Source organism: Emydura macquarii, unplaced genomic scaffold (genome assembly GCF_026122565.2).
Source record: "Emydura macquarii macquarii isolate MOO-44397 ecotype Brisbane River unplaced genomic scaffold, CSIRO-AGI_Emac_v2 contig_2834, whole genome shotgun sequence".
In the NCBI taxonomy this organism is placed as follows: domain Eukaryota; kingdom Metazoa; phylum Chordata; order Testudines; family Chelidae; genus Emydura; species Emydura macquarii.
The window spans coordinates 5,479,914-5,504,957 of record NW_027132971.1 but is presented as its reverse complement, the minus strand read 5'-3'; the positions used below and the strand labels follow the sequence as shown (position 1 = coordinate 5,504,957).

Sequence of the window (25,044 nt, the reverse complement as noted above, 5' to 3'; positions counted from 1 at the left end):
GAGGATCAACTATATTTTAGACCAAGAACTATTGCTGCCAATTATGTTACACCTGTTGCTTCACCCCTGGCTTCACAAACACACAGAGTACTCAAAACAAGAATGTGCTTTTTAAGGCACTCTTACCACAGAATCATAAAATGGCAGTGACTAAGCACATTAAATGGATTTAACACAAACAACTCTGACATCAACTTCAAAGCTAAATTCATCCCATAAATCAGAACCTTACTTTAAAATAAAATAAAATGGAACATTTTGTATTGGCATTCAGCAGCTGTGACTTTTATCCAAAACAAAAAACAAGAAAAATTGCCATTTCAGCATCATCCCAAGGAAAATGAAAGCATTCTTCGCATCAGTTCCCAACTGCAGTACATCTGAAAGCTGTGCAATCTTGTAGACTCAATGAAGGTTTCAATCATCTAATGAGATGAGGTAATGTGTGTGTGGTCTCAATGGCAGCCTATTATACCAGTCCCCTGACATGCTGAATTATCAAACACAACACTAATCAGTTTACTCTACTATCCATCATAGAACTAAACTACTACAATATAGAGAACCAAAACCGACAAAGATAAGAGATTATATTTCATTTCTAAAATAAGCTCACAAAGTAGCTCATACAATTATAAATTAAACCATACTAGCACAGGAACAAATCCTAATGAAGTCATGCCATGAGCATGGCCATTCAAAGTTATATTCAATGCATTATGCTACCTGGTACTTTACCAGTGTTAATTTGCTAATTAGTGTAGAATATTAAATTCATAAATTTAAATTAACATTACATTTACAGTTTATAATTATCAGACTTAAAATTTTTAAACATAGTTTGAAAATCTCCATTTATCTCATTTACATCAGATACAAAATATATTAGTAAAATAGTGTTAAGATGGCAAGCAAAATCCTTTCATTTCAAGTCCACAGTTCTTTTGTCTATCATTTCAGGTACATATTACCACAGTTTGTGTTTAAAGCCACAACACCCCTATAAAGGCAGCAAAGTACTATCTTTGTACAGGTGGTGTATTGATGCAGAGATAGATTACATGACTTGCCCAAGACAACTGGAGGTTCGCAGTCAGGAATCTAAATCAGGTCCTGAATCCTAGTCTATTGCCTTAACTTCAAGATCAACCTCCTACCTTCTCCTGAAGCACTTGAAAATATCACAAACTAGAAATTTAGAGTGCTTTATTCACTACATTACTTAGGGGTTCACAGCCTCCTCAACCGCGGCAAGAAGAAAACAGAAGCATGAATTCAGGTGTGGATGGATTATCAAAGTAATTTTTTTTTAATTTATTCATCTTTTCTTACTGTACATACAACTATTCCTGATTTGGGTCTGTGAATGGCTTATTTGATTTGATTTTTTTACAAAGCTTTTCAATGCACCTTTGTCTCGGAGGCTGAGCTTTAAGTTGCTTTTCCCTGCAGTCTTTGAACTAGTTGAGTTTTCCAGAGGCACAGAGGATGAGGTGGAGAGGGATGGGGTGGTACAGCTGAAGTCTGTAACTTTTAGAGTATTTAAGACCAAAATAGGTCATCTTATCTAAAATTTGGAAGCCCAAAAATGGTGAAAAGTAAATATAAAAACATACTGAACAGATTTAGACCTCATGACCCTGCTGCTCAATATCAGTCAAATCTCTCCTGAAAGAATCTCAATCTGTTGCCAAGAAATTAGTTCAAAAAGTGAATGAATAAGGGGGGAAAATAGCATGTCAACCTCATGATGACAAGATCAAAAGATCTTTTTTTCCCCCTCAGCTAGCTGCTTTGAAGACCACTGGCTCAGTGGGCACAATGGAGGCCAAGATTCTGACTCTGGACTTTCACTTTGCTGAGCAATCCTCCCTATAGAGAACATACACTAACCAAAAGGTAAGTTTGTGGCATTTGATAGTCCAGATAAATTAAATCATCTTTAAAAAACCTGCATATTCTAGCTGACAAGAGTACTTCTGACTTGCTATGAAATTGGTCTGTTGGTCCTTAAAATAAATTAAGAGAATTTCTGGGCCTGATTCACCATTTCACTTTAAGCCAGTTAATCTATCGATTTCAATACAACTAAGATAGTGGGCAAACACTGACTTAGGTCTTCCATAGCACTTTTCATCTATAAATCACAAAGTACTTTACAAGGAAAGACAAGCACAACAATCTCCATTTTCAGATGGGAAAACTAAAGCACAGAAAGACTACTTACCCATTGTGACTCAATAACTTCTTAATGCCAACTATCAAGTGGAGGCAGAGGTGTTACAGGAATCTCCTAGGTCCAGTGTGCACATTCTAGCTCACCAAAGAGTACCATGTAAGGTCTCAAATAAAAGCCAGCATCACGCAGGGCCAGCAATATCATTACAAAATATATGTATGGATAGTGTGTAAGGAATTACATATCTAAACTGAAAATTATGTTCTTAAGGGCAGTGTCTAAGGACTGGTCACACCAGCAAAGGTGAAAAACAGGTTTTCTGTCAGACAAGAAGTTTTCATCTATCTGGCTGTTTACATGTAAATTTAGTATTGGATGGTTCACAATGGGGCTCCTCACATAGTCTGAACCAAATGCTAATGAAGAATTGTGAAAACTTCAGAGAGAAAAGTTAGAGGAAGAAGAAAACAGCAGAGGGCAAAGCGGAGGGGGGACGGGACGATATCTGGAGGTGCACATCAAAGGTTTGCTGTAGTACATTTGGGGGACAAAGACAACACCCTGTCATCCTTCACCTAGGAAGTATATGGACAGTGAATTTGCTTCATAAAAGTCTCAACCAGGCGTGGTTGAAAATGCTGGAGAGAACTTCAGATGTGATAAGGTTCTTTAGCCAGGCGGTTAACTTGTTAGCTAAGTTCAGTCTCTAGAAAACGTGTTATGATTTTGTTTTGTATACCACTATTTGTTTTCAGTATTACTCACTGTCACCTGAATCTTTGTTCTTTCATACTTTTTCTTGTTTTCATTATAAATATATCTCCGTGCTGGGATGTTAAGCGAAGTGATGATCCCGAGTTGAATCTTACCAGCTGGCATGTACTGTTCCTTTGGGAATAGCAGGCCTGGTAATTCTGTGAGCATTCAGTGGATACAGAGCTGGACTCTACAGGGAATGGTCTGAAGACTCAGGGATTGTTGTGTTCCATTCACTACCCTGCACGGAGGGGGTGAGGCCAGTGGAAGTCTGGAGGGAAGAGCTTCCATTGTCAGACGCTGGTGGTTTCAGGGAGCTGATCCACAATATGCACAGACAAGACTTCCTCATGCTGCAAGTAGGTGGAGGCAAGGTGCCTCACAACCCTGGGTAGCCCCGGGGAGCATCACACCCATGCAGCAGGTCAGTGGCAGCCCTGATAAGAAAATCCAAAATGTGATACTGCTGCTTGCGCATGTCACAGGGACACTGCAAGGCTTAATTCATTAAAGATAGAGAAGAACTTCAAGACCTGATGACTTTTACTGTCTGTTATCAGCTTTGATAAATCAAAAACTAGGCAAGAACTTTAACTCCAAATTTTCTTGTGATGAGTTTATATTTAGCCATCTTAAACATCAATTGTACTTTTACAAGACAACTTCTGGACCATGCAAAGGAGAAACACTGGGGGAAGGAGATGGATTTCAAACATCCACATATGTCCTTCTCAGTCTACTTTGCTATCAGTTCATTTCAGAAAGTAAAGGAGAACCTCCAAGTACACGTCTTGATCAATTAGTCTTATGGTTCTTATAAGGAAAAATCTAACCATGGGATTGCTGAAAGTCAGGATGAAAGTGCATCGACAGAACTGCATGGAAAAGTCTGGAAAGTGCCATCCCACACAACAGGCCCAACCCTACCACCCCTTACCACTCCTGGGCATAGTTCCAGCGATGGCAAGATAGCAGGCAGTAAAGCAAAATGCCTCAAGCAAAGTATTTCTGTTCCCCCCACTTTTTGTATAAATTAAGGGACCAAAGCCATTTGCTAGAGTCATTCAAAAGGGACTAGTCCTACAATCTGTATTCAAACAACTAGGCCCACTGCCTTCATGAAGATATTTAAATAACTTTAAAATATGTTGGCAATAAAAAGTAAATTATTGCCTTTTAGTAGACTCTGTGGAGAGAGTATTGCAAAAAAGAGTCTACTTTCTAATCAGTAAAACTTGGTTTTACTTAGGGATGTAAAAGCCTAAACGTTTAAATGTTTATCAACTGTTTAAACATTTTAAATAGCCGATTACCGTTTAAACTGTGGTGAGGGCAGCAGCTTGGCTCAGCTCCCCATGAGCAAGAGCAGCTGGGCAGCTCTCGCTTGTGGGGAGTCGAGCCCAGCTGCAGCTCCCCCCCGCCGGGCTCTATGCCAATTGATCTTGCTCTCGGGGAAGGGCGGATCCCAGCGCAGCTCCCCCCACACATGCCAGGAGGGGAAGGCGCAGCTGGGCTCGGCTCCCTGAGAGCGAAAGCAGCTGGGCAGCTCTTGCTCAGGAGGAGGCAGCTACTCTTGTTTGCAGGGAGCCCTACTCAGCTCCCCCTGCACATGCGAAGCGGGGTGGGGAGGGCAAGCGAGAGCCACCCAGCTACAGTTCTGCACACAGCAAACAGCTCTTGCTTGGCAGTGAGGAGCCAAGCTCAGCACAGCCCCTCCCTCCCCCCCAGCGTTTAAACGTTTTTTAGAACATTTAAACGGATTCTTTATTAAACTAAATTTTACATCCCTAGTTTTACTGTACATACCAACTTCCATTAACCAATCATCATTCATTAGTATTAAATTGTTTAAATAAAAATATCTGATTTTTTTTTAAATATTGCTTTGATCGTGTGTTTTGTCTGCTGACCCTGTTAATTTTGTGGCAGCCCAGACACTAGAACTGGTTGTAGTACATTATGAGGTCCTCTCTGTGTGCATGTTTTGAATGCTTGAAATTTTTCATTTGGTTACAGGAATCTTAAGTCTATACAGCAGTCACAGAAGTCTTGTGTGGTTGTATTATGACTCTAGCCTTCATTTCTAACTGTAAATAGAGTGCAAACTTGTAGTTAGCTTCTGTGCTCCACATGCCTACGGTACCAACTGTTTCCCTAAAAGGACATTTTTATTGTTATTTATATGTATTACAAGCACAAGCTTTCAGAATGTTATCTTTGTTATGTTCAAACCAAATTCTGGTCAGCAACATCACACTGATTTGCAACATACTGTATGTGTTCTACCAGCAGATTTTCATTACAACAATTAAGACTGCTCATTGTTAAACAACATTTAAGAACTGGAGCAGAAAATGTTCTGAGCTTTAAAAAGTATCTTATTGAAAATATTAAGCTAAAAGTTCTTTACTGCCAATATTTTTTTAAACATTCTTTTTTCTTTTACTTTTGAAGACACATTTTTAAGCATAGAAATTTAGGCTGTATCTTTGAACATCTCTTATGAAGCATTTAATATTTTCCACTGATTAATTTCTCTTTGATATTAAATAAAAAACAATGAAAAAATCAATGGCTTTTTTGACTCCAAGTAGTATGCATTTCATTGCATGCCTTATTTGCCATTTATAAAAAGTCCTGTTCACACATGGATGGTGGCTTATCTGTTTGCAACTTCCAAAGAAATATTTTGCTTATGGATAGAAACTAAGTGATAGTTTTGTGTCGCTTCTGAATTTATTAACTTTTATTGTTTAGTGCCAGCAAAGTGCTAGGTGTTTTACAGATACATAAAAGCACAAGATCTTTTGCCCAAAGAGTTTACAATCTGTGTATATAACACACAAACAGAATGAAGGAAAAGAGGAAACAAAAATAATAATCAGCATGTATAAGCAACAAAAAATCACATGTCTAGATAGTGCCTGGTTTTTTGGGTTTTTTTGGGTTTTTTTTTTTTAAATATGACATATTAACTTTTCACTGAGGGGAAAACCAAAGTTTGTATTTTTAACAGAAGTACAATTTTAGGAAGATCTTGAAATTGTCATTTCTTCGTATATGCAAACATTTAGCAAGTAGGAACCTGCTATATAACATTTCATTTGTTTACTAACTACAAAAAAATAACTTCTATCTTTAGGCAGGACATTTATAACATGCTCCCTGTCAGTTACAATATATTGACAGATCCCTACTACCAACAAATATTTCAGACTACAATACTGAAGGGAAGTTTTAAGAAATATCTTTCCAAGTGACAGTAATTTACTTCTGGACTTCATCACAATGAGGAAGATAAAGCGAGACTGCAGTGGCATTTGCACCTACATAACAGTTTCAGAGCAGAGAGAAATCTTTTGGAGACGGGCATTTGCCCTGCAATTGATATTGAGAGTGGCATTTTATGTGTTTGTATATTCATTATTATTTTGATAGCTTCAAACATTTGAGAGTCTGTTTGGGGAAATGCAGATGCTCCTCGGGCCAACATATTGTCAAACATCATTTGTGGGATTTACAATTAATGTATGTCACACAAACCTCAACATATGTCAGAGAGCACCACCAAGACCATGTCTACATTAAGGCATATAAACAGCCTGCCCCTGCAACTAGTATAGAAGACTCTATACAAACAGCAATGGACAAAGCACCAGTATGGGTCAAGAAAAGCAGTATATTCTAGGAACACCAGATCAGTGCAAGGAACCCAGATCTCTGACTGAAATTACCTCCACAGATACCCACTCTTTCAAACTGGTGAGCAGTGAACAATCATTATCAGATGGTGTTGCCTTACAAATAACGGAAATGAAAAAAATGCCCTAGACAAGCCTTCAAAACTATCACAGCTCTAGAGAAATTAACCTTACAGCTGAGCTGCTGGCCTTTCTGTAGTACATTTCAAAGCTCTGTGCTATCCACTGAGATGACAAAACAAAGGATAATACCGTCTTTGGGCTTCTCCCCATGTTTTACATTACATGTGTGCTGCTATGAATGTGTCCCCATGCACACACCAGGTAATGTAATATGGGGAATCTATTCCACATAAATTTTTGCCCTAAAAATCTTTCACAGTTCAAAAGACACAAGACAGCACTACCCAGTATGATTCAATACAGGACACACACTGAGATAAGAATGAGATAACTCAACACAGAACAGATGCAGTTTTAGAAGTGCTTGAAGGAACAGAGAGGCAAGTGAGCAAAGAGGACCCTCTAAAAAGGCCTGGAGAGAAGCTTTATAAAATGCCATTGGATTATCAAGTAGAAGGTATATGAAACTCAAGTTGGGATGAACGACGGATGACTGCCTCACAGAGTAAGGGGCTAGACCCCCAGGTGTGCCAAAGCAGCATTCCATATAGCCACAAGCACCTAAGAACAAAGGCTGCCCCGGGATCCCCTTTCTCCTCCCCACCTCCTATAGTGGGGCAAGGGCAAAGCAGGGCAAGAAGACTGTGTGGCACCACGAGAGGCTGGCATAGGCCTGACAGATAATTCTCCTGTGGTTCAGGGAGTTTCCAGCTGCTGACTTAAAGCAGCTTTAAAATCAATTTGTGCCTCTACTTTGTAACCCACACTATAAAAGAGTTTGAGACTTTCTGGCATAAAGCCATCTGTTCACATGATGTAGAGGTTTGCGACACAAAACCATTTTTCTATTTTAAAAAAAAGAATTCCAACTTCTTTCTGGTGTGGTGTCAGTTATCGATCACAAATACTCTTATCAGATCAGGTTTGAGAAAGAAAAGCAATCTTTGATCATCTTCCAAGTAATCAGGGATGTTTGTGTGTGTGCATGCACTCTGGCTCCAGTGACAAAGGGGGAGGGAGAACAACTGAGTTTCTTCAGGTGTAATGTTGGTGGTCTTCAGAATTATATCAGAATCCTAGAAGTGGGCAAGCCTAAAAGATCACAGGAGATGCAAGATCGTTTTCAATATAAATTATTCCAAAATATCTTAATCCAAAGTTTCAGTATAGTCTCCGAGAGCCGAGTCCTTTCCAGCCAATGGAAGTCCTAGTACTTAGACATCACAAGCATTTAATGATTTTCCAGGCACTCCAAATACTGTACTCTCTGGGAGGCCATACACTTTTACAATGTAGTTTTAGACTTCCTGCAATCAGCTGTCCTCCCTGTATTGCTCAATCTGACCCACAAACTGTCCAAGTCAGTCAGTTTTGCTGTCATTTCCTAATTCGGTTTTAATTTTCATTGCTGGGGCTTACAGAACATCTAAAGTAAAATTTACCAGTTCAGGGAAGCCTAGTGAAATCAGGTTCTGGGACTGGCTAGCTCCCTTCATCAGACAAGAGGGTATCAATAGTTCTCCCATGAAGGAGATGTGTGGCCTCAATATGGGTTGGCTTGATTTTTTAACTGTTCTCGCTATATTTTATTGTTATAGTTTCTAAGCACTATCAATGTATTTTGTTACTGTGCCACTGGAGCTACAGAAAATTGTGATGGCTGTTTCTAGGTCTGCTTCTACTCGTGATCCCCTCACTAAACCCAATCTTAATAGGATTCATCAGCCACAAATGACTGACTGTACCAAGTACACAGAAATATAAGAGGGGTTTGGGGGAGATAAGCTGTCATGTCCACCAAGAATCTGATCCAACGTCCATTGAAGTCTATGTGAATCTTTCCATTGACTTCAATAAGCTTTAAGTCAAGGAAAGGTCCAACTGGGATTTCAGCGCAAGAGGAATGGTTCAAGGTTCTCACAGTAGGGCCCTCTCTGAGAGTGAGAGTATGGACTCGCTCTTTCTTGTGAAGAATGGGATAAATGTCTCCTCAGTTTAGAAGTTAACAATAATAAGGGTGATGGTCTCCCTCAGCTGAAGAGATGGTATAAACACCAAAATATTGAGACAGAGGAGACAGTCTCAGGGATGTTAAAACTGGCTGATTCAACACCACTGAGGCCTCATTGCAGCAGTGTGGAATGGTGCATATGCCTTTAGCTGCTCCTCTATTAGCTCATTCCCCATATACTCCTTTTCTCCTCTTGCAATGCTGGTGCTGAAGGAATTGGACTCAATGCTGAAAACCCTGAGTTGGATGGTACCAAGGAGTTTTGCTTGACAGCCTGAGTCATAAGGACAGCATAGAGTGGTGAGCACCAGAGAAGGTAACACACCAACACAGCAGGCCCTCACGTGGCCTTTTTCCTTCTGAATGGACTTGGGGCAGTTGGCAAACAACGACCACACCCCTTCAACATTGGTCCTGTAGAACCAGAAAAGGAATCTTAGATAGATCTATGAGAGATATAGTTATGGGATTTCAGACACACAGAATTTCTAAAACCCTAGAAGTATCTGAAGAGCTTTTATATTTTAAAATTAATGCTTAATACTCCAATGTGCCAACCAAGCATAAATCCATTACTAATTTCTTGACTGCCAAAAAATAATAAAAATAGAACTAATTAATTCTGGTGAGACACCAGGGATTCTAGGTCCAAGAACAAGCTGAAAAATATAATCAGAAACTGAAGGCCAAAGAGCTTCTTTTTAATATATATGCTACTGGAGGCATAGGACATATCTGTTGAGGCATTTGGTTCAGAGTCAGATTAAGTGCATTTAATGGGAATCGGGTGCCTAACTGCCATTTATACCTTTGAACCTCTCATTCTCTGTCAATGTAACAGAGCAAATAACTCCAAAAGTGGGATCTCCAAAGTCAGGTTTCTTAATGGAGAACAAATTTTATTCCACACACAAGATACCTAGACTATTCTTGGTAGAGCAATCTATATGCAGAAATCCAAAGGAAGTGGAAATTATTTTATACAATAGAAAAGGGGAGAAAGCTTTTTTCATGTAGAAAAAAAGGGAAACTCTCTTTTCTCAACAGTCTTCTGAAGGCAAGACCTTCAAAACTGAAATACTCATAAGGAAAATGGTTGCCTGGAAAACTCCACAGCAAAAGTTTAAATCCAGCCATAACTGGTAGTAATCAGACGTTACTATAGTCCGTAGACTGCTCTTCAGCTAATGTGAAGTTAGTTGGTGTTCTCAGTTGCATTTCAAATAACTGTGTGCCCACATCACTCTAAATTGGCATCTTCATTGGTATCCTTAGCAAAATGGTGAAAGAAATTCAATCCTGCTATTGATTGAGGATGAGGATATAGAATAGAATCCATCTTACTCTTCCATAATCATACTGCTGCTGCAAAGTTAACAGCAATAAAAACCATTTTCTGTCAACCAAACAAGCACATAGGTTTCAAGGCAGCCAATATGTAGAGTATGAAGGTGCCAATTCCAGTCACACAAAATTTTTATTTCTGCTTTAGATGACGGACAGGGAAAGGAGGAAAGGGAGAATTACTTACTCAGAACACAAAAAATAGAAAAAAATTATAAAGCAAAATATTTTTCAATCTCTTAATATGAATTGGTCGGCTACTAGTAATCCCTAGGCCTAACAGAAACACAAACAGACGGGAGAGCCAGTGCTGAAACCAGGACACAGAATATTTCTGGTACCCCTGAAGCTGTGGATCCAATAAAAGAAATGTGTAGACACACGTGCTACCCCAAAAGAGATTTAAACCTCTCTAAAGAGAGCTCAGACACTCATGCTATGTGATGGGGGCTACTTAAGTAGACAGTCAGAATGAGCTGTGGAAGTCTCCTGCCATTCTCTGAGTCTCTGGCTGCTTCATTGTTTCATATTTAATTTTTAAGCATAAGGAGCATTTTAAATAAATAATTATTAGCGTTTTAGTCGTGTACTACATTGGAACAAGTGATTGGAAACTTTCTTTTTTAAATTTCAAATTGATTTCAAATTACAATTAGATGTTACATGCCTAGATGTGTATGAATGAATTCTATTTGATATGCATTACATATGTATCTTTATAAAGAAATGTGTTTACTATTCAAAACACACTGTTTAGATTGCCCAAAAGCTATGATTTCACAGCTTCTGATGGATTGTTATGTTTAGTTACATTAAAGTTTTCCTACAGAGTTTCAAAATGTTTTAAGAACTCAGTTTGGGCTTACATCCGTATGCACACACACGTCCAGGAAAGTGGGTGAATCTAAAACTTGGCATTAGTCTAAAGTTCCACATAGGCCCCTGTGACCATTCCATGCCTAGGGTAGCCACCTGATAATGCCAAGATCAGGGCAGGCTGTTAAAGGAGAGCAGATTCTCCCAGCACTGGTGGGTGACACTGAAGTCAAACTTCCCAACCAGCCACAGACAGTGCTTCTGATTCCCCACACTAGTTATCAAGAAGCCAAAATACAAATATACACAGCCCCCTTTACTGCATTTCAGTCTCTGGCTCCCAATCAGCCACTAGGTTCAGTAAAGAGACCAGTTATTTAACTCTATGCTCTTTACCAAAAAGGTTCCTCCTGACCCCAAAGGGTCAGCCACAGTACCAGATCAATATAAGTTTGAATCTTACCCAAAATAGCACGCTGCCAGCCAATCCTTTAGTAAATAAAACTAAAGGTTTGTTATAAAAAGAAACAAACTATAAGAGAAATGTTAAAGGATTAAAGCAATCAGATACATACAAATGCTTTGAAAGTCCACATATATCAGGTTTCTAGAAGAATTGTGGAGTTTGCAAGCTTGTATAGTCCCTCTGGTATACATCCAGTACCTGGATGGGTCTCAGTCCTTTCTTTCACAGCTTCAGTACAGTTGTAAATGAGATAATCCAGAGGTACGTAGAGAAAAAAGACTGAAAGACAGACTAAAGACAAAATGGATCCCAGGCATCTGCCTTTTATGTCCTCTGGCCCTTGCCATGCTGCTTGGAATTTCACAGGAACCAAAATGGAGTCCAGAGTCACATGAGCAAGTCCTGATGACTCATCAGGTATATCCCTGGAATCTTCCCCTGGGCCCCTTGCCCCTGTGAATCTCTTAATGGGCCATTAAGCAGGCCATTGTTCTGCAGCCATCCTGTTCAGGGTGTGACCCAGACACAGCACAATTTGAAATACAGATATATCAAACATATCCATAACTTCCATTACACATATAACACATGAACATAAACATCATCATCTTACTTAGGACATTATAACCTTTCTAACAGTACTTGACATGGCATATCTCACATGGATTATTATGATTTTGACATACTGATGTTAAATAATATAATTAATTTCCCCCACCCCCCAATCCAGCCAGCATGATAGCCCCTCCACTCACTATGTTACCCTCACACAAGTTGAGTAATAACTTTGATACTGATCCTGAAAACATTTCAGGGCATGCTTAACTTTACTATTACTTAATGCACATAACTGCCTGCAGGTTTTTGGTCTTATTATTATGCAATTAATTCAGTGAATTTCAATGAGCCTATTCTGAGAAGTAAGGTTCTACTTTTGTCTGAGTTAGGATTCAGGGTAAAACCCATTCTCGGTTCACTAGTTTAGTATATTTTACAGTTCTGACATCACCAGTCACCTAGAAAATTTGGCAGGAGAATTCAACTTGCCATACCTACCCTAGTACACAATGTTAGGTCTTACCATTAATCTTTTGAAGAGTTATCTAAAAATTGAATATTTCTTGGAGAATACATGCTAACTATTGCTTCATACGACTTCTGCAACAGAGGTGAAGGGCAGGAAGAGGAAAAGGGAAATTCTTAAGAGAACTGACTAACTTGCAGTCCAACCTGTATATGTATCTGCAAAAAAAATTTTTTTTTCAAGTTACCTAGTCCAATGCTTTTCTTAAATTATTTAGGAGACATCTCACTCGGAAAGATTTCAAAGACTTTTGTCTAGTGTCTTAGGTATACCTCTAATAATGTGAAGGCCCTTCTGTAACAGCTTTTCTAAACCTGTACCTATCCAAGTAAAGAAAAACTAAGATAAAAGTTAAACACATAAATTACTACACTAAATCAGAACCAAAACCAATGGACCTAAGTAAAGTCAAACAGTCTTTGCTCTTAATTAACTGAAAAGGCCATAAAACTATGAAAAACTGACTAACAAGGAAACCAATAGAAATAGTCAAGAAAAGGAATGAATACTTTTTGGGTTAGACAGATAATGCCTCTAATACTTTTATCATAAACACTTAGCAAACTATCTGAACTATGTTTCAAAACAAGCTCAGCTGCTTCTTATTTTTTGTTCTTCCTTAGGATGCATACTGATATGTGAAATTTTTCTGTGAAAGACAACAAATTTAATATTCTAGAAAAAATAGGAGATCTTAACTAATCAAGTTAATTTTTTCTCTGTTGCCACATATTGCAGGTCTCATGAACTGAGGAATGCAAATCTGCTGATCATAGAAGCCAAAGGAGGTTTGTAAAATTAAATTATAATGGATTAAGACACAACATGTAAATATAGCCAGTTCTAAATTTTATGTATGACTCATCACCAAAATTTAATCAGTTTTTAAAAAATTAAGTAAGTAAAAAAGTTTGGTGGGTTATGTTCAAAAGAAAACTTACACAAACTCACAACGTGAACATAATTTAATATGTCTCTATATACATCAATAATTAGTATATACAAATAGCTACTTTACAACAACTAAAAATCTCGGCATACAAAAAGTACTAAATATGCTCAGAACAACACACTAGCCTTTTTATTATACAGAAATATTCTTCTGACCTTAAATGCCAAGTCTGCTGAACAATACTTTCATCAATTAAATGGTGTTACTTAATGACTTAATGGAGACAGACCATTAGCTTATGAAATAGCGTCGGTCTGTCTAAGCAGAAAGCAAGCAAAATTATCCCAGTGGAATAAAAGGGAGGCTAGTTGGGGAGAGAAGAGAGGAAACATCAAGTACATAAGTAGGGATTTGACATACTGAAAAAAGCAAGACAAAAGCAGAAAATGTACCTTTCATCCACGCGGGCTCTCACCATATCTCTGAATCACATCATCTCACTGTTCATTAGAGTGGTCTTCACAGAAGCTATACACACAGCATAAACTGGCCTACGTCCAAGCTAGTGACTTCAACTGCTCCATATTAATAAAGTAACAGAAGCAATACACAGGGGACAGAGATAGAAAATGGAGTGGATTAGATAGTTGGTCAAACCTCCCACTGCTGACAGATAGTGAAGATACTTCACAGGAACCCAAGAAATTACATGCTGCAGACTTGCACTGTTATCTCATATTGTGTCTTTAATGCTGGCTAGTTCTCTATGAAGGAAGAGATTGCATGCTCTTTCAGTTATAAACATTGACAAGTATAGGGCAGGATTTTATCATATCTCATACAGAATGGCACCAAAAGACTCAACCCAGTCACAACAAATATTTCAAGTTGTATTGAACAGATTCATCATCCCTTTGCCAATAATACAGTTGACTTAAACATTATAATTAAGAAAAATAAAGAAATAATTAAAGAAAAAACTGAATGAAAAACCTATTTGAAAAGTTTTTGCAAGTAATAAAATGTGTTAAATTCCTGCAAAAAATCATCTTGCATATTCTGAACTATTTCCTGATACATGAGCTGTTCAGTCAAGAACTTAAGAAAAGGTCAAATCTGCATTGATGGCCTGGCCAAGAATTTCTTGAAAAAAGAAATAAGGGAGGGGGAAGGGAAAGAGAAGTAGTCATGAGACCAAGGAACCAGTAAACCAACATCTACCGTTAAATAAAAGTTAAAAGCAATGTGCAATGCAGATTCAGCATAAAACTTTTACATACAAAACAACATGAATCAATGTTTTGCAACTAATTTTAAATATAAAGGATCAACACAACAAAAAATATTTTCTCTTTCCAGTGTAGTTTGGTAAATCTTATTTTATTCAGAAAGTCAATAAGGTTATTCAAAGGAAGTTTTCTAAACTTTAATCCTTAATCACATTCAAATAATTTGTTTTCATTAAGACCATGTACACCCATTCATTTCTTCTGCATAAAAGGTACACAGAACAATACACAACTACTATTGCCTCTATCAAGTAAGGAGAAAATTCCACTGTAACAAATTCAAATTGTGTCAAGACACCTGACACATACTCAAGTCTGGCAATGCTGCTGTCAAAGGAGTGACATCTGAACCCTTAAGTAACAATGTTATGCTAAGCCATTTGACAAATGAAAACACCAAATGTAATTTCTTACTGACTCTGTGGCTTCTCTAGTGTTGTAACAAGTTCATGTGAATTTGTTATTCTTCCTCTTTTCCAGCAGGAGGAAGCACCCTCACCAGATGGGACTGGTATATGCCAAAAGGGTAACTGAAGTGCTTAATACTAGTACCTTTATACTTGCAACTAACCAACACTGCATTACATAAAAAAGTCTCTCATTCAGCTGATTAGTATTTAAGTGCAACTATGTTTGAACCAAACCTGATACTCTATGTAAAAAGAACAAGTTTATTTTCAGATTCTGCAAGGTCAGTGAAGTATTTTAAAGCCTATCCACTTGATAAAGATAAGTTCTGTTTTAAAATAAAGGATGGGATTGCATTATACTGAGTGGTAATAACAGACATTAAACCTGCTACAGGTTCAGTTGCGGTTTTGCCACAAGCTCAGAATAAGGGGCTGCACCTGAGTGCAATACCCAGGAGGGAGATTGTGGTTCAGAGTCATGAGCTCCTTTCTGGTTCTCCCATTTCTCTGGTAAGAAGTAAACTATGTTGAGTCTACACCCAGCATAGCTTACGTTTGCCAGCACAGCTAGCTGCCTGTCACAGAATCTTGACTCTGCCCTCTCCCCACCTGCGCAAAAGTTAGTGGGGAGAGGACATAATAGCCCATTCCACGCTGCTACCATGATGCTGGTTGCTGGTGCAGGGCATGAGGGGGTGCCTTACCAGTTGGATCCCAAATTTGGCTCTGAAAGAACAGAAATTCCTGTGAGGAACAGATCCAGAATAGCTAACAGTAATTGTAACCACCATTTTGAGCTATATCTTTAAGGAGAGTCACACAGAATAAATTACACTGGAATATTGAAACAAATATTTTAAATGGCAAATTCCAGTAGTTTTTTTAAAGATCAAATACTTCCTTAAAAGATCAAGTAATATTAAAGTAGTTAAGCTGTGAGTAATAAAAGCAAACACACTTAGAAAATGCATTTCTCTCTTCTGGTAGTTTCAAGATTCCATGACATTCTCATGCTAGTCCAGAGCACTGTGTAGGGGAGGGAAGGGGATGAGACAGGAAATGGGAGGCAAGCGGCACCTTCCCTCTGGCAGAAGAATGAGGCTATAAATTGTCAAATAGCTTTTCCCCCCCTCCTTAAGTTTCACTGATCCCATCGCCCCCTCTCCAACAGGTGAAAGTTCATTTCTGAAGCCCTCAGACAAACACCTCTGTTCTCAGGCACAGTCACTTTACTGTCACAAGCCAAACATTTTTATTACCTCTAAGTTATGGGAATTTTGTCCTTCAAAGCAGTAGAAAAAAAACCAAACTTCTACAACAGAATCTGAATTACATCCATCAACCGAGAAGGAACCAGCCAGAAGTGAGCAATGGTAGAGGTAAAATAATCAAGACGAGACAGTTGTGGCTGTACAAAAATATTTTTTTCAAATGACACTCTGCAGAACTGGCAAAGACCTACACAAAGGAGTGAGCTGTGTTCCTGCAGTAGAGAAAAAAATCATTTAAATGTCACAATCATAAGCCACAACCACCAGCTGTGAGGAGAAATTTTATGAAGACCACTGATTAGAATCTAGAAGTGAGACAAAAGATTTGGGCCATCCAGTATAAAGCATCATAAATCTTCATTCTCAGATATGTTACTTTTCTTCTCTTTGTTAATTGGGATTCCTCCCATTCAACTGTGCTTTGGATCTCTGCCCAAAAGAGAATCTATATTAGTTTACATAGCGAAATAGCTGTGACAGGGGCATGTTGCCATAGTTCTAAAGAAAACCCCCAATAGAAGCCTCTTTTGATAAAAGAAAATCTCACTCAGACTTGCGTTTGGTAATTATGGGTCAGTATCTAAAGCTCCTTTTTTGCCAACGTCCTAGAGAAAGTTGACAGTAAAGGTGGTTACAAGATAAATTTAAGTCTGGATTCAGTGCAGGACAATGATTAACTCCAATGGATAAGAAAAGACGGCGGTTGTTGGTTTTATTGGGTACTTCAGACTTTCCCGCTCCAGTCAAACACTAGATTAGGCATCACTAATGGCCAATCCTCAATTATTGCTGGATGACGTTTGTACTGGGATCACACAGGGCTCTAGTAGGCCCTGAACAACGGAGGGAACCTCCACTGCTATGCAAATCCCTCCCAAGTAGTGCAATCCATAGCAAAATGAAAAATTCCATTGGCAGTCCAGAACACAGAAGAGGAAGAGTAAAGAAAGGAACAATGATGGTAGTCTTCACCCAGTAACACTGGGGGTAAGCCTGCAATGTCAATGTGGGATCAGTCTCCAGTCATATTTATGGAATAACAAAATTTCCCCAGGGGAAAAGACTGTTTGGCTCTACTGCACAGAGTCAAAGAAGATGCAGGAATCTGCTCTCCACGTCATAGGAAGAAAGACTGGGGAAGGAGTGACTAGTTTAGCAAGCACAGCAACAAGAAAGGTTTCATATTTTAACATAACCCTGCCTCCATTCAGCTGGACTGAGCAGGAATATTTACTCATTAGGGCTTCTGTCCCAAGCATTAGCTCCAACAAAAGAGAAGATAAGCTTTCTCAACTTAGCTTTTGAGTTTTTCCTCAGAAAGTGTTTGCTCTTTACACCTAGATCACATTAGAAAAATTTCTTCAAAGGTCCCATCCCTCCCTCCATTCCAAAAATTCATAAATCTGAAGTTCTAGCGATCTTGAATTAACAATTCACTACTCCATCACCACATCATATTTTGCAGTTTACTTAAATGCAGCTGCAGCAAGAATGCCTATAAAAGTTTAAAGTGCCAGGACCTGTTCTGATGCTACAGCGACACTCATTTAACACACTAATTCAAGACTCCACTCCAGCCTGAAGGAGAGTGTAACTCTAAAAGTCATATACGTGCCAAGAATCTGGACTTTTTTTCCCTCTTACTCCTACTGAATTACCTATTTCTACCATGCTGAATTTGGCACTACTGAAAGCATCATGTCATGCCAGTCAGTCTGAAAAAGAGCTGCCTCTAATATAGTCATCTCAGCAAAACAGGAACGGAGCCAACAGGTGGTTATAAGGGTTTTGAATCAATAAATATATTTATTTCATTTCCCCATCTTTTCTCCACAACAGAAGGAAGACCAAATAAGGAACAGTTACCTGCAACTTATACCAAAAGATAGATTATAATGTGGCTTTTGCAAAACCTTACACCTAATACAACTGCAGTGGTATTTATGACATAATTTATGGCAAGAAACAATTTTCTAAAACATAGTACATAGGATTAGTGCAAGAATGTAAGTTCTTTGGGGCAGGAACTGTCATCCTGTGTCTGTCCATGACTATGATTCCTAGGTGCTCCAGGAATAAAATACATAAAATGACAAGAGTGCTGTATATGCTGAACAGACCTGCAAACTGGTATGCAAGTGTGCATTTCTAAAATGTTTTGAATAAGATTTTGTTCTCTCAGATAATGCAATGTCAGTCACCTTTTGGTCTTATATGTTGGGGGGGGGGGAGGAGGAGTGTTTGTTTTTTTAAGTAAAGAAAAATATTGGCAGTATACATTATTTTTTTACATAAAAAGTGAAAGTGTTGGACAATCCACATATCCCCAAAGACTTTATTTTAGAACATTAATTTTTACAGGATTCCTAATTACTTTTTTGGTTAGAGGAAGAATGATCACACTACTCTGAACACAATACAGGTCAAATATAAATACACAACAAGCTACATATTAGATCATGTCCAATGATCTCCAACTACCAAAAAAGCACTCAACCTCACACTATCAGATCCATTTCTACTCCTTGAAATTTAGACAATGAGAGCAGGAAGAAATGCCTTCTATCACCTCCAGTTTGCCACATGACTACACCCATTCTGCTCAGATGAAGCTTTACAAACCATGATTCACACATTCACTACCTCAGGACTGGATTATAACTTTCTTTATGTAGGCTGACAAACAAAGCCCTACAAATATTTAAGATGGTGCAGGTGCAACAAATGTTAGCATGGGGTCTTCATGGGTGCTTCTTGTCCTCCATCACCGCCAGATCCAATTAAAGGCCTGGTCCTGATCTTTAAGGCGCTCAATGGGCTGAGGTCAACCTAACTAAAAGACTGACCTGAACAAAGACCAGGCAAGCTTAAATAACCAAGGAGGGGCAGGGGCAGGAGCCAATCAGTTTACCTCTTTCTCCCACCTCCAGCCAATGGTAAAGGCAGTGGACCCAAGCAGGGGCATGGAGGCAGCAACCCTCTGTCCCAGTTAAGCATGCTCTCTTGGTCATGTTTCATAGATTCATAAATTCCAGGACTAGAAGGGACCATTGTGATGATCTAGTCCAACTTCCTGTTTAACACAGGCCATAGAGCTTCACCAAAATAATTCCTAGAGTATACCTTTTAGAAAGCCATCCAATTTTGATTTAAAATTGTCAGTGATGGAGAATTCATCACAACCCTTGGTAAGTTGTTCCAATGGCTAATTACTCTCATGATTAAAATTTACCCCTGATTTCCAATTTATCTAGCTTTAGCTTCCACCCATTGGATCGTGTTATGCCTTTCCCTGCTAAACAGAAAAGCCCATTATCAAATATTTGTTCCCCATGTAGGTATTTATATAGACTGTAATCAACTCACCCACTAATCTTCTCTTTGTTAAGATAAATGGATTGAGCTCCTTGAGTCTATCATTATAAGGCAGGTGTTTTAATCCGTTTAATCATTCTTGTGGCTATTCTCTGAACCCTCTCCAATTTATCAACATCCTTCTTGGATTGTGGGCACCAGAACTGGGCATAGAATTCCAGCAGTGGTTGCACCAGTGTCAAATATAGAAATAAAATAAACTCTTTGCTCCTACTTAAGGTTCCCGTGTTTATGCATCCAAGGATTGCATTAGCCCTTTTGACCGGTGTCGCAATGGGAGCCCATGTTGATCTGATCACCCACCACAATCCCCAAATCTTTTTTAGTTGCTACTCCTCAGGATAGTGTATCCAATCCAGTATAGTCTACATTCTTTGCTCCTAGATGTATACATTTACCCATAGAAAAATGCAAACCATTTGCTTGTGCCCAGTTTACCAACTGATCCAGATTGCTTTAAATCAGTGTCCCATCCTCTTAATTATTTACCACTCCCTGAAATTTGTGTGTCATCTGCAAACTTTATCAGTGATGATTTTATGTTTTCTTCCAGGTCATTAATAAAGATGTTAAATAGCATAGGACCAGTAACTGATCCCAATGGGACCCCATTAGAAACACACCCGTTCAATGATGATTCTCCATTTACAATTATATTGTCTGACCTGTCCATTTGCCAGCTTTTAATCCATTTAATGTGTGCCATGTTAATTTTATCTGTCTAGTTTTTTAATCAAAATTTTATGCAGAAGTAAGTCAAATGCTTTACAGAAGTTTAGGTATATTACATCAACACTATTATCTTTTTCAAACAAATTTGTAATCTCATTTAAAAAATAAAATTTCACTTTAGTTTGACAGGATTTATTTTCCATAAATCCACGTTGATTGGCATTAATTATATTACATTCTTTATTAATCGAGTCCCATAACAGCCGCTCCATTATCTAGCCTGGAATAGATGTCAGACTGACAGGCCTCATTTACCCTTTTAAAATACTGGCACAACATTAGCCTTCTTGCAGTCTTCTGGAACTTCCCCGGTGTTCTAAGATTTATTGGGAATCACATTAATGGTGGAGTGAGCTCCTAAGCCAGCTCTTATAAAACGCTTGCATGCAAATTATCCAGACCTGCTGATTTAAAAATGTCTAACCTTAGTAGCAGCTGTTTAACATCCTCCTGAGATACTAGTGGAATGGGAGGATCATTATCATATGATACGACAATATTATCTGTTTCTTCCCAAATACAGAACAGAATGTTTATTGAATACTTCTGCCTTTTCTGAATTATTACTGATAATTCTACCATTTCCATCTAGTAATGGTATAATACCATTGGTGGGATTTTTTGTTCCTAATATGCTTAATACTCTCCTTTTTATTGTTCTTAACTCTGCTGGCCATAGATTTATCCTTGTTTCCTTTACTTCCCTTATCAATTTTCTACAATTCCTTGATTCTGATTTATATTCACTACTATCAACTTCCCCTTTCTTCCATTTTCTTTTTAAAATAGTGTTAGCCCCCGGCACCTGAATACTATGTCCTTGTCCTTCCTGTGTGATAGTTCAAAGTTCTTTCCCCATTGATTGCATGACAAAGCATTAACTTCATATTCACTTCTAGATCCAGTTAAGGCCCTGGCCCTGATCTTTAAGGCACTCAATGAGCTGAGGTCAGTCTATCTCAAATAATGTCTCTTCACTGATGACACTTAACAGCTGGGTGGAAAATGAAACAATATAGGGCTAGAGAGAAACATCTGGCAATTGAAGGAAGAGCTTTCTTAGTGGAAGGCCATAGTCTCCAGATGAGAGTCAAATGAGCTAAACCTAATGCAGTTCAGATCCCATTGTAAAACTCAGCTTTTTGCCCTAGACTGCCTACAATAACAAGTCAATAGTAGTATTAATAATAATAATAAATAAATAATAATAATGATAGGGTAGGGTAAAAGATATTAGAATCCAAGCAACTAAACCCAAATATGCAAGAGCAGATGCAGTAGTAATCCACCTTTATGCAGGGAAAAGTTTCTAGGTTCTGCAGTAATCGTTACCCTATAATACTTTAGGTATATTAAAATCTAAACAATTTATGTAGCATTGTGTAATATAAAGCTGGTTAAAAAATGGAATTTCCACCCTTAGGAAATTGAAATTTTGAAATTTGGTTTTGTTTCAAATCAGGATGAAAAAAGTCTAAATCTCAATTTTTTAATTAAATGAAATATTCAAAAAATATTTTCTTTTGATAAAATTAAAAGGTTTAATTGACTATGGTTTTAATTATTATACAAAAATCAAAACATTTCAACAATTATATATTATAATGTGTAATGTAAGTTGAAATTACATTTCAGCCTTAACAAAATTTTCCCATAAATGTTTCAATAACATGGATACATTCCCATGAAATGTTCTTATTTTGTCAATTCAGCATTTTCTGATGTGAAACTGATCTGTCTGGAAATTTTTGACTAGCTCTAGTTTATTAAAGCAGTGCTTGTGCCTTATATTCAACAGAGACAAGGCATGAGGGCAAGAGCATTTAAACATAAAACTGACATTATATTCACAATTAGCCAAATCCTGCAATCCTACCTCAAGCAAAGCTGCCATTAGTTTTTGGAAATTTTCCCCAAGAAAGGACAGCAGGATTTGATTCAGTAGAAGCAGTTCTAGCTTTCTTATTGTGCAGAGGAAACTTACTGAGTTCAAGGGTATCTGCCTTTTTTCATAGTTTTGAGTTAGCAATTTAGGTAAAAAACTGTAACCTAAATTCCACTTGCTGTTACTTCATCAAGCTTATCCTAGGCAAGACTATAAATGAGAACAACAATTTATCCAAAAAATGAAATTTTTATGCTGAGTGATTATTACATTTGTTTTACATAGGTCTTCTCAGCAAAATACATATGGAATACAGGAATTCACTACATGTGAAATACAAGTAGTAACCCAAAGGTGGACTCCAAAAAATTGTTATCTTTATTAATATGTCTGAGAAGGAAGTAATGAACTTGGAAAGTCAGTTGAGGTTGGGGAGGGAAGGAGCAATAGATTTTAAAGAATTCACTTGAAATGGACTTTCAAGAACCACTGGCGTTTTCAATTTTTTTAAAACAAGTTATATAATACAGGAATAGGGACTCTGCAACATCTATTTACTTTGCTTAGAAGCACCAATTTTTATGGTACAGGAAATGGCATTCATAGCACACTATGACTATGTGTGTCTGCCTGTCACAAAGAGAAAATAATGAGATCACCACTATGAGGTCTGCCTCAGGAACACAGATACATCATGATGACACATTAGTGGCACATAACATTAGCAAAATAGGCTGTTAGGATTTAAAATATTATAGCACACTTACTTAGCTTTGCAGTCTTTAACCATACTCACCTAACAAGACAGGCAAGTTTGGATTATACAATACGTAAAACAAGCCTTAAAGCTAAAGTAGTAAGACAAGTTGAAACACTGGTTAAATTAGTTAAATCTCACTACACCTGAAAGTAGCCTCCTCATTTATTCCCATTAAGAACTATCATAGGTTGTCTTAACATCTAATCAGTATCATCCTCTCTAGCTCTTTTTCTGAATATTCTGTTGAAAGAGTAGCAGCAGAACAGCTGTGGCACTAGGCAAAGTCCACAGATTTTCTGGACCCCCTTCAACATGGCTTCAGGCCCAGTTATGATATGCAAACAGAACTTTTGTGGGCTAAGATATGTTGCCAGTCCTGGAAGAAATCAAGCAGCCATGCTGAATATTTTAGCCCTATCATCAGACTTTGATACATTGGTCCATGTTGACACATATGTAAACCCTGGCAGGTGTAGATGAGTTGCTCCAATTGTTCTCTCATGACTCCGCTGGGTTGTGTGGATGACTTTGGTTGGGTTCTCACAGCTCTCTCCTCTTTTCACCACAAATTCTGTTCTGCCATTCCTCCTCTCTGAGACCCCTGAGGGAGACTGCCACCAATGTGCAGAAAACAAAAAGCTCTAGGTCTTTCTTTCCATCAGACCTGACTGACACAGTCTGTCACCTCCCCGAGTATCCAGCTGAGACAGAGACTGGAGGGAGGGCTTGGTGACTGAGGCTCAGTCTAGATAAGATGGAGGTATGCTAAGAGAAGCATCTAGAGGAGACAGCAGAGTTAACATATGTCCCCTCAATGTAAGGGGCTGTGACCCAAAAACCTCTGGATGCCATATGGCAGAGTGGGGGTATTTAGAGGTACAGGGATTCCCTGGGGTCATCAAAAGTATGTCATGTAAGGTTTCTAATGAAATCTTGTATCACGCTCGTCATCATCATAATCATTGCAAGATGTATGCCTGGCAAATATATGAGGAGTTGTGTGTATACGTGTGCACATGCATGTGCACACACATAAAATTATGTTCTCTGGGTCTGTAGTTAAAGCAGGTCACTGAAAAGTCCCATGTCTTGAGACAAACTCCTCCAGACAGGGTGTGGCAGACTCTTATCTCCAGAGTAAACCATTGTGTATTGTATGTCATACAATAGAAGTCTAAGTCAAATGCTAATGAAGACCTGACAGACACTTCAAAAGGAAACTAACCTGAAGAGGTAAACAGTGGGAGAGGGAAACCTTATCTTGAGAAGAACATAAAAGGTCAGTTCTGGTATATTTTGGGATGCAAAGAAACACTCTGCCATCCTTCACCTAAGAAGTAAACTGACAGCAAGTTTGCTTCAGGAAAAGGGATCTCAACCAGACTTGGTTGAAAAAACTGGAGAAAACTTTGGGTGAGATATCCCCCTGTTTGAACTTGCTAGTTAAGTTTAGAATTTAGAATGCATGTTATGATGATGTTTTATATATAACCCATTTATTCCTATCTCTCACGCTGATTTTTATTTGAATCTCTATTCTTCCTTAAATAAATCCCCCCCCCCCCCTTTTTTTTTTTAAACGATAATTGAACTCAAATGCACAACACAAGAGCAGTGGTCTAAGGTAAAACTGGTAAATTGGGATTCCTTTGGGAAGAGAGAAGATCTGGGATTTCTGTGGGTATCCAGTGACCAGTGCGACAATTTGAAGGAACTCAGGGACAGGGTTGCATCTGTTATCAACCTGCAAGGCAAAGACAGGGCTGATGTAGCCCAGAGGAGGTGGTTGAGTGGCTGCAGGCTGGTTATGTTAAGGAGCTAACACCCAGCTAGTACACACAAGACTTCCTTTGTACTGGAGGCAGGGGGTAACAAGCTGAATAACAGCCCTGGGTGCCCAAAGAAGAGTCATAAGGGCTGGTTCTCTGTGCCCAAAACTTGCAATCAGGG

The 25,044-nt window shown here is 38.4% G+C and overlaps 1 protein-coding gene across 4 annotated transcripts in view; it reads right to left on the bottom strand.

Moving 5' to 3' along the window:
- The window catches only part of GAB1 (GRB2 associated binding protein 1), a 135,516-nt gene that overhangs the window by 81,962 nt on the left and 28,510 nt on the right, over nucleotides 1-25,044 (bottom strand). Inside the window, exon 1 of one of the 4 annotated variants that reach the window (XM_067568023.1) lies at nucleotides 13,825-14,016. The exons of the other annotated variants lie outside the window; for them this stretch is intronic. The gene's annotated coding sequence lies outside the window, so the exon portion shown is untranslated. Of the gene's footprint in view, nucleotides 1-13,824; nucleotides 14,017-25,044 lie in introns of those variants that run through there. 4 annotated transcript variants of the gene reach the window in all.